We start from the raw sequence: 12,111 nt of genomic DNA on the forward strand, positions 1-12,111 counted from the left end.
AGGATTTTTTAGATGTTGGTAAAGTATAATAAATGGACTATTTTTCAAAAAAAAATAGGGATTGTACTATATGGTGGAATAGAAGAATGTATGGACTGCAAGAAAGTATCAGTACTTAGACTCGCAGGGAAATTAATAGCCTTTGGCATATCAAAGTGTTCTTGATTTTCAACAGGCTGCTGTTCAGCATCTGTTTCTTTAGAACTCTAAGCACCTGCAAACATATAGCAAATAAAAACTTAATCTCTCTATTCTTTTAAAATAGTGTCACTACTCCTCACACCACACATCTCATGACTTTTAATAGTCAGAGCTTCCTCACAAGGATTACTAAATCTTATCTCTCATCTACCTCTCCTTTTTCCAGGAAGGATCCTGCCTTCTCTTAAATTCTGTTTTTCTCTCAATCTTTTCACACATCTCACAAAAAAAGGCTCAGAAAGATTATCCTACAGAAATAAAAGGTGGCTAAAGAAGGGTGATCTGTGGTCATACAACTAGAGGTAGTCCTAAATAAGGTCTAGTAGTAATCATGCCAACAGGATTTATATCATGAAAAATGTAATAAATGCTGAAAGAACTAGACCAGTATTTAAAATAAATGTTGATAAAGTAATAACCGTATTTATACCTTATGAATACATAATTTAGCTCACAGTTGATACTGTGGATATGACAGTTGTTGTTCATCAATAATGATAACCTCCATTTGAATTGGAGAGGATTTGATCAGGTTACTGTCATGTACCATAATCTCAAACCTTGTTATTCTTGCAAAGAACTAACACTTGAATGTGTTTATTGAAAGCTATCATAGAGTCTTCAGTAAAAATTGATGAAACTTTTATGTTTCTGTTAGTATCATTAAGATCTACCTCAGCAAGTAGTCTCTAACCAACTTAATGTTGTTTCTGAGTGGTGAGCACAATTCAAGAATTATGTCACTTAATTTTTGACAACATTTGAGAAAATAATTCAAGTGTTTCAGTTGTGAGAAGAAATTTAAGATTTAAGATATTTAGTGTTAAGAAATGAGTGTGAACAACTTTCTTGATGAGAAAAAGAAAGTTTCAAAGATTTTGAATAGAATATAACACTCAAAAATAATAATCCTTAATGACTAAGAATTAAATCTTCCATAAATTTCTTCTTTAACAATTGTTACCTCCTGTAGTGTGCTCAATCTGTACTGAAGTGATCACATGAACTTAAACAGAGATTAGTTTATTCACATGCACTATTATAAACACTCGAAGTTTAGCATGCAGTACTGATTTGGATATTACATGTATAAGCATTTAATCACAAACAAACAAGAAAGTAAACAAGTAATCATTTAAGAATCAAAGAAGATAGAATATTTTATTTATCATTAAGAAGTAGAGTACAAGATTTTCATAGAATTTTAAAAATAAAACCCTACACAATCTAACTACTTGAACTTCTTCTTATTCTCTTCTTCCAACTTCTTCATTGGCATCAGAGCCAGGTTCTGCATATAGAGATTCATATAAAAAAATTCAGATTTTTTTATGCATGTATGGATTTATTATGATTTTTGCAAGTTTATTTAGATTTAATTATGAATTAATTCGAAATAATTTTTGCATGAGATTTTGACTACTGATCTGGGTTCTACAAGTGTTGTAGATTGTCTAGGTATTTTTTTTCATAATTTTGTGATGTGTAGATTATTTGTTATGAATTTTTTAAAATTGTTTTAATTAAAAATTCATGAAATAATTTTGCATGTGAATAATTATGATTAAAATTTGCACAAGGACCCATGGCTGATTTGGTATTTTTCTGCTACTCCCTGATTTAAGAAATCATATTATTTTGATTTTTATTAATTTATTAATTAACTGTTAATTAATTTATTAATAATAAAATTAAAATAATAAAAATATTAATAAGAGTTATTAATTAAGGGAGTAAAGGAAAGGGGGTTAGTTCAATTTTTTTGTAACGGCTGGCAGACAAACAGCTACGGCAGGAGAAGGAACAAAACAAAATAAAAAAAGGGGAAAGAAACCTGCTATCGGCTGCTGCAGGCGCGTGCAGCGCACACGGGGTGGGGGGTGTGTTGCGCATTCCGTGAATGCGTTACACACTGTTGCGCATTTACGGAATGCGTTACACACGTAAATGACTCAATAGTGTTGTAACGCATTACGTGAATGCATTATAGACCTTGTAACGCATTACTGTAATGCGTTACAGCCCATCTGTCTTTTTAAAATTTGATTTTTGGGAGTTTCGTAACTCCGTTTTGGGCGTGCAATATATCGTTGGATTCGTTTTTCCGAGACAGATCTAATGGAGTGGTCAAATATTTTTTATATAAAAGTTTTGAACTGTTTATATTCCCGAAAGTGTTTTAAAGCATGTTTTAATTGTTTTAATTGCTTTTAAATGCTATAATAAATCCATACATCATTATATCAATGTGTGACATGATATTACTTGCATGCTTACTTGTTTATTTATTTTTATATATGAGATATATGCCTGTGTTTACCATGCGATGATAGATTTAGGTGAACTTAAATCAATATAAGGCGTGCTCTAGAAAATCTAGAATATGAATCATTTCTTGCCTTGACAATAATATTATGAATACAATCATGAGATTCTTGTGTTTATGAAACACGTAATTAAATATTAATTTTCAATTTTGAGAGAAAGGATGATTCTGTCAACAACATATTTATATATGTAAGAAAGGGTTATTAAGTGACGCCTCTTGACAATGCTCCACCCGATCTGGGAATCATCTAATTATCGATTATTGATTTGAAATATTTAATTTAAAAGGAAGAATCTCTTTATAATATGATTATGATTGTAACGTAATATAATCCCTCTAAAATTAAATAATATCAAGTAGTAATTGGCCAATGACACAACAGGCTTGTGTAGGTCATAGCCTTCCAACATGATAGAAAGTGGTTCTTATATTTTAAATCATTGTCGTTTCGTGCTACAGCCGAGGGCTTTGATTTCGAAATAAGAAATACTTGTCTATTACATAGAGATGTGTACATTGAATTAGAATCTAAAGGTCGTTACGTGCTACAGCCGTGGGCCGTTGGAGACTGATTCAATTGTACGAAATATTGGGTTAGACTTGACTTAGAATATTGAGTTTGTCGTGCCACAGCCGTGACTCAAGTATTCAAGAGGCTAAATTTTGATTAGGGAATAACATAAGATGTAATTGACAAGAGTTGTCTGCCTATTGAACATTACACGACGGTTCGTGCCACAGCCGAGGTTGTGTGATGGAATGTAGGATCCCTATTCCCACTAGCATTATGAATGCCTAATTTTGACTTAGGGGGTGTATAAATTAGATAAACTAGTGGGAGCCACTTATGAATAAAGACCCGATTCATATAGTGTTTTGAAATGAAATTAAATATTTGCTAAGTGGCTACTTCTTCATTGTCCTCCGATGAAAGATTCGAGACATAGAACCTGCAAGAAAAATGATATTCTCCTGTAAAGCCAACCTTACTGAGGCATCGTTGTTCTTCCTCGAGACGCAGTTGTGCAGCCACATCAGCTCGTCTCATTTCTTCAAACTGAACGTCTAGTCTAAAGAGATGAAGAGACTCAGTGTCATCTGAGTTCAGTTGATGAAAAATTGACTGAGGGATTTTAGAGAGAGGATAATCTTGGACGTGGAAGACTACCCTAAGCCGAGCAATGTCGAAATAAAATCTTCCGTATTCAGGATTTGCTAATGGATGGTAGACTCTATTTGAAAGAGAATAGACAGTGGCCATAGATTCTGAATGAAGAAATTGTGTATATATGGTATTTGTGAGTGAAAGGGCAGTGAGAAGTTCAGAGAGTAGAGGGTTGTATTTATAGAAGAAAGATTTAGAAACTGAAGAGACTCTTTAATTGACCATGTAATAATTAACCATCACGCAAATATACAATTATGCGTTCTAGGTAAACAAAAAGTAATCTCTCTCTTCAGATTCCAATTCCCAATGTAAATACTCAAGTATTACGAGATACTTGCATCAGTAACTAACCCATTTAAGCAATTAAAAGATATTCCACTATCTCACTCTATAATTAAATATACTGCTTAACAATTTATTTCGAACAAGTTTCAAAATAATCAATAAAGTATAATAATCAATCAAGTCTTGATCATTATCAACATTTTAATTATAATTATCAAGACTTATCAAACTATTGACATAAACTATTGGTCAAAGCAAGTTTAACTAATAACATAATATGTAAGTAAAATCAGTAGTTCAACATGCAGTTTTCACATAAAATCATTTAGCACAATTTGCATGTTATCATGGCATCAACATTAGCATAAGAATCAATATCTAACAAGTACTGACAAATAGTAAGATATCATGCTTCAATAATATCAACATATTTAATTATCAGAGTTTGAGAATTATCCCGAAATCATTCCCAATTCGTTTACCAATATTGTGAATGTAGCTTCACAGAGAGGCTTAGTGAATATATCTGCTACTTGCTGATCTGTTAGAACAAAGACGAATTCCACTATACCAACTTCCACATGTTCCCTTATGAAATGGTATCTGATACTGATGTTCTTAGTCATTGAATGTTGTACAGGATTTCCTGTCATTGTAATAGCACTTTGATTATCACAATATATAGGAATAGAAGAATAGTCTAACCCATAATCCAGTAGTTGATTCTTCATCCATAGAATTTGAGCACAACTTTCTGAAATAATGTATTCTGCTTCTGTAGTTGATGTGGAAATTGACTTTTATTTCTTGCTGAACCAAGAAACCAATCTGCCACCAAGGAATTGGCAGCTCCCAAAAGTGCTTTTCCTGTCTATTTTGCATCCAGCAAAATTAACATCTGAATATCCAATTAGCTTAAAGTCTGAATCTCTAGGATACCACAATCCCAGACTCATAGTGCCTTTGAGATACTTAAAAATTCTTTTCACATCTAATAGATGAGGTTCTTTAGGGTCAGCTTGGAACCTTGCACAGAGACAGGTAGCATACATGATATCAGGTCTATTAGCAGTCAGTTATAGGAGTGAGTCAATCATACCTCTATAGTTAGTTATATCTACTGAAGAACCAGTATTTAAATCTAACTTGGTTGCATTAGCCATAGGAGTTGATGCAGTTGAGCATTCTTGCATTCCAAACCTTTTAAGTAGATTACTGGTGTATTTGGATTGATTTATGAAGATTCCTTCATCAGTCTGTTTAACTTGTAACCCCAGAAAATAACTCAATTCTCCCATCATACTCATTTGATACCTGGACTGCATTAGCTTTGCAAATCTCTCACAAAGTTTATCATTAGTTGATCCAAAAATGACATCATCAACATATCTGTACTAATAACAAGTCCTTACCATGGTATTTATAAAAGAGAGTTTTATCAATTGTACCTCTTGTGAAACCACTCTCTAGCAGAAATAGAGCAAGTGTTTCATACCAGGCCCTTGGAGCTTGCTTCAGTCTATAGAGTGCTTTATCCAGTAAGTAGATATGATCTGGATACATTGGATCAATGAACCTTGGAGGCTGTTCAACATAAACTTCCTCTTCGAGTCCTCCATTTAAGAATGCACTCTTCACATCCATTTGAAACACCTTAAACTTCTTGTGAGCAACATAGGCAAGAAAGATTCTTATTGCCTCTAGCCTTGCAACTGGAGCAAATGTTTCATCATAATCAATGCCTTCTTGTTGAGAGTACCCTTTGCAACCAGTCTTGCTTTATTCCTTATAACAATCCTATGAATTTGAGTTATGTTGCTCCCCCTCGACATATGCTTCAGTGTCAAAAGAATTTCCACTATCCTGTGGAATCTCAGAGCTTTGAGTGATATCAGGACTTACTGTATCAGAGTCGGGATTTAAAAGTTCAGCATAAGGCACTTCATTTTCAAATCTCAACTTGTCATGGTCATCTTCATCTTCTAGACCTGTTATCTTTCTGTCATCAAAAGATACATGTATAGATTCCATGACTGTTCCTGTTCTCAGATTGTAAACTTTGAAGACTTTTGTAGTCAATGGATAACCCACAAATATTCCTTCATCAGCTTTCCGATCAAACTTGGCCAGCTGCTCCGGATGGGTTTTGAGAACAAAACACTTACAACCAAATATATGAAAGAACTTCAAATTTGGCTTATTTCCTTTCACCATCTCAAATTATGTTTTTCCAAGCTTGTTGATCAATGTTGCATTTTGTGTAAAGCAAGCAGTTTGCACAACCTCAACCCAGAAGTAGGTAGGCAATCTTGCTTCCTCTAGCATGGATCTTGCAGCTTCTATCAGAGTTCTATTCTTTCTTTCAACAACTCTATTTTGTTATGGAGTTCCAGGAGCATAAAATTCTTGTTTTATCCCCTTGAGTTTGCAGAACTCTTCCATAGAGCTATTCTTGAATTCAGTTCCATTATCACTTCTGATGATCTTCACTTTGTATGATGATCTTTTTTCAGCTCCCTCACATAATCAAGAAGAATGGATGGAGATTCATCCTTGGTGTGCAGAAAATACACCCATGTGTATCTTGTATATTCATCAACAATTATGAGTGCATACCTCTTCTTGGCAATTGACATAACATTTACTGGACCAAAGAGATCAACATGAAGTAGATGATATAGTTTAAGAATTGAGGATTCATTTTTACTCTTGAAAGAAGTTTTCCTTTGCTTGGATTTCTGGCATGAGTCACATAAGCCACCAGGAGTAAAAACTGTATTGGGCAATCCTCTTACAAGATCTTTCTTCAAAAGTTCATTGATATTGTTGAAGTTGAGGTGAGAAAGTCTTTTATACCAGTTCCAGCTATCTTCCATAGATGCTCAACTCAGTAGACAAACTTTTAAATTATCAAAACTTGTGGAGACCCTGGCTTCATATAAACTACCATGTCTCACACCAGTCAATGTGATCTTGCCATCAGACTTACTGACAATCTCACAATGCTCCTTATAAAAGTTGACATGGTAACCTCTGTCACACATTTGACTCCCACTAATCAGATCATGCTTGAGTCCTGCAACTAGAGCTATATTTTCAATGATGTCATTTCCAACTTTGATTTTGCCATATCCCAAGATTTTTCCTAAGTTGCCATCTCTTTAAGAAACGCTTGGGCTAGCTTTTATCCTGAAATTTTGATAGAAGGGAATTATAACCAGTCATATGTCCTGAGCATCCACTGTCCAAGACTAGAGCATTCCTCATGTCACTCTGTAATTAGTAATTTGAATCAGTTAGTGTTTTTAAGGACCCAGAATTGCTTGGATCTTTTAGCCTTTTTAAGTATGTTAATATATGCAGCAGAAGACTTTTTATCAGAATTTATGTTAACAACCTTACTATTAGTATTTATACACGCAGAAAAAGATTTTTCTTTAATTAAAGAGGGTTTCAGTTTATAATAATCATAATACAATCTGTGATACTCTTTACATGTATAGATAGAATGCCAAACACTTTCATAATGAAAACAAGGACTCTATGGTTTATATGTAACTGTTCTATTCCTAAAGTCTGATTTGGAAGGAACAATATTTATCTTTTTATTCTTCTTGCAAAAGTTAGCAACATGATTAGTGCTACCACAATTTGAACAGGTCTTTCTAGGTGCATTAGGAGGAGTCACATAATTTCTATTCTTATTAATACCTACCTTGCCATTCCTATTTTTCATAGACCTTTTCTTTTTGTCTTTCATGTGTAGATCCTTCATCTTTTCCTTAAGCTGTTTCTGAGTCATTGAACCAATATTTACTGAATTTGTGTGAACTTGTTCACTCTTTTCAGTAATTAAGTTCGATCTAGGTGCTGAGGTAGTACCTTCCTCATGAATTGACTTAAAAGTATTAGCACTAGAATTAAACTTAATGGTATTTATTTGAACTTTGTTCAGTTTGACCTTGCTTTCAGTTTTTATTGGTTCTATTATCTTAGTTTCTTTTCCACTTTTCTTATCAGAATTAGATCTTGTTGAATATCCTAATCCTGATCCCCAATAACCATTCTCTAGAATTTCCTGAGTTGATTTTCCCGAGTTAGTCCAAAGTTTAATGACTTCTCTTTCTTTTGCTAGCTCATTTTCTAGATAAGCATGTTTTTCTACCAATTTTTCTTTAACAAAAACAACATTATCTCTTTCTTTTTGAATTTCTAGCATGGAAAGCAACTCAATTTCTAGGTAATCATTCCTTTTCTTTAACACAAAATTTTCACTTTTAACTCTATTATTCTCTAAGGTTTGATCCCTAAAACTAACATGCAGAGACTTAAGAAATAATCTTAACTCAGAAATATCATCAGTATCAAAAGTAAGAGTAGACTGAGGTACCTTTAATTCAGCATTGTCATCCTCGATATCAGCTTTTTCCATGATAGCACAATTAGCTCCATCATCTGAATCTGATGAATCATCCCAGTTTCTCTTCCTTAAAATCAAGGCTTGTTTCTTCTCAGCTCTGGGTTTTCTGCAGTCAGCTGCAATAGTGTCCAATTCCATCACAGTTGTAACATCTCTCTTTTGACTTGTCAAGTTTTCCAAATCTTAATTCCTTCCCATCGGTATTTCTCCAGTTGTTCCTCTTATCAGAGTTTGAGGAACTGGAACCTTTTCTAGAAAATCTTCTTCCTTTCCTAAAGTTCTTGTTGACCATCTTCTTGAAGCTTTTAACCAGTAGGGCAGCCATTTGTTCCATAATCTTCATTATTGTTATGATCGCTGTCAGTATCTGATTTAGTATCAATATTTGAGTAATCATCAGAATTTGATGAATCAGTATCTGACTTTACAATCATGGCTTTCCCTTTGGAGTAGCTTTTTCTTCTAGCTTTCTCCTTTTGCTTCTCTTCAACCTTGAGTGCAACTGGTCTAACTTTTGACACTTTCCTCTTGCTTCTTTGCTCCATCTCTAGTTCATGATTTTTCAGAATTCCATAGATCTCATCTAGAGGTGTGTCATTAAGTTCATAGTTATCCCTTATTGATGTGACTTTACAGTCCCACTTTTCAGGGAGAGCAAGTAGGAACTTCAGGTTTGAGTCCTCCAAATCATATTTTTTTCGACAAGGGATAAGTCATTCAGCAACTTCTGAAATCTGTTATCGATTTCAGTTAATGACTCATTGTCCCTTGAGTCAAAGTGCTCATATTTTTGAGTAAGTACTGTCCTCCTATTCTTCTTGATAGCAATTATACCTTGACACTTTACTTTTAAAGCATCCCATATCTCTTTTGTTGTCTTACATCCAATGACTCTATTGGATATGTTTCTTACCTTAGCATCCTTCATGATAGATGAGATATCTTCAGGAGAGTAGTCCTTTCCTGTCTTTGTCTATCATCTTCTATGGTTCTCCTGCAAGCGAAACAACTACCTTCATTGGTCTGTGAGGACCATCATAGATCCTGTTCAGATATTCAGGATCTATGGCTTCCAACCACATGGCCATCCTGACTTTCTAGAGTGGATATTCATGCAATTTCAGGATGGGAACCTTCATTGCTTTATACCTACTCATGTTGTTGCTTATCTGTGATGTGGCTGGGGTGGTGGCTTCAGATTCGACATCTGTGTTTCTTCTTTTTCTCTGTCTGACATGGTTGATTGATCTTTGGATCTTAAACTGTTTGTACATTAACAGTAAGCTCTAATACCAATTGTTAGTCCCTTAATCAACTGTAGGGGGTGTATACAGTTAATTCAATCAACATGACAAAGCTTCAACAGAATCAACGGTTTTATATTAACTGATAAAAACTTATTATAATCATACTCTCTCTCTCGAAAGGATGAACAAATATCCTTGAGAGCTGCTAGGTTATGCGAAAGATATAACAATGTCGCAATGCATATAGCATGAACCTAATCTATGCTTTATATAGAACATAACCACCAATGTATAAGGAATTCTATTCTATTAACAACAAGGAAACCTATACAATTACTTCTGAGATAGAGTCATTCACCAACTTGAGTTCCGGTTTCCTTTTCCTCCTCAAAGATCAACTGATATGACATACTGATTTCATCATCTGTTGACATCATCATCCGTTGATATCATTATCCATCAATTATCAACATCTGTCAATGCTTGTAGTCATCATTCGTCGATGCTTCTGATAGTTTCTGTTTGATATCATCAATTACTCCTAACAATCACCGGTGGTGGAAAGGGTTCGGGGTTTCTAGAATTTGGCCCCCAACTCGAAACCTCACCGATTACACATAAAATCACAACAACAATGACATGCAAGAATTCAACATCAAAGTTCTGCAAGGATTCAAACAAAAATCGAAGTAAAAACAAGAACTCGAGTGCTTCTCTCAAAATTGAACACAATACACACACCTACACATACATGCAAACAGATATATATATATATATAAGGTATGAGGAGCTTGAATCTTAAACACAAATGAAGGTTTAATGGAAGATTTGATGAGAGAGAGGGAGAGATTATCGAGAGAGAGAGAGAAAGAGAGTTTGAGAGTGAGTGAGAGAGAGAGAGAGAGAGAAATAACCGAGAACGGTGAAAAGAAAGGGAAGAAGGGGGAAGGGAGGAGGGAGTATATATATAAAACATTTCAGGGGCATTTTGGTCATTTGCAAAATCCCTCTTCCTTTTATTCTATTTTTGAATTACAAAATAATTGTAATATTGCAATTTATCCACATTCCACTCACAAATAATTAAACTTTTGATTTTTACAAACTAAAACATAAAATTAACTCCTCACTTATATTTTTAAATAATTTTTTAAGTGAATATATTATTGATTATGGATTTTACAAATAATCCCAAAATAATAGAATTACACTTCATAGAATCATTTTAAAATATCAGATCATCCAAATAAATCCAATTATCACTTTTAAAAATTCCCTTGGACTATTTTAAGAATAATAAAAAAAATCTCGCACCTTGATCACATTTCTATAATTTACAAAAAATGTTTAAAGATCAATAAAATCCTTATAAATCCTTTTAAAAACATTTAAAATTCCACAGATCTCAGATTTGAGCACGCATACATCAAATAACATGCAAATACACAAGATCATCAAATATATTTCACATTCGTACTCTTAAACACCTTAATCCCTTTTACAAAACGGGTTCCGTTTAACTTGACGGCCCGACAACACAGTTTAAGCCCTTAGCTGACTCATCAAACTGAAATGACTTTACCATTCCTTACTATTATTTCACAGAAATTCTATATAAATCACAAAATCATTTATCTTTGTATTATATTCACATAAATTCACAATTATAGCACGAAACTATATTTTATTCACTTAAATACATCGCGAAAATCCCAGACTGCTACAAATGTACATAAAAAGACTAAGTCATCTTGACAACCCTAATGATAAGTTGTTTGGTAATCAAATTGTATTCTGTAATTATATTTCTTGAGTATGTAAAAATGCTTGGTAGATTAGACTGGAGGATTTTCAATGAACATCCATCAAACTAAGGAATAAACTCTGAGAGAAGATCAATTCTAATCATGCCTCAGACAGAATTATAGAAGTTTGGAGTGGAATAAGGTTATTCTAGGAAAAATTTTCTAAGTCAGAGATCGACAAGTCATGGATCAAGGAATGTAGGGAAGTATGTAAAGAAGTCAGAAATGACTTGTAGAGAAGTCCCAAGAGATATCAACAAGTCAATCTGCATGTAGAGAACTGAAGATATCGACAAGTCAAAAAGACCATATAGAGAAGTAAAGATATCGATAAGTTAATTTCTCTTGTAAAGAACTAGAGATGTCGACAAGTCAAGTCCTCATGTAGACAACTAAAGATATCGACAAGTCAAAATTTTATATAGAGAACTAGAGATATCGACAAGTCATTCTACTTTTAGAGAACTGGAGACCTCGACAAGTCAAAAGCCTATCTAGAGAACTTGAGATATCGATAAGTCATTTTACTTATCGATATGTAACATCTCTACACAACAAAAGAGATCTTGAAAAACAATTTCAGAATTCAGTAGATAACTTGAAGATCCAAGATTATCAGTCAAAAAATAATTCCATCACTGAATTGAAAAGCCTAT

Source organism: Apium graveolens, chromosome 3 (genome assembly GCF_009905375.1).
Source record: "Apium graveolens cultivar Ventura chromosome 3, ASM990537v1, whole genome shotgun sequence".
In the NCBI taxonomy this organism is placed as follows: Eukaryota; Viridiplantae; Streptophyta; class Magnoliopsida; order Apiales; family Apiaceae; genus Apium; species Apium graveolens.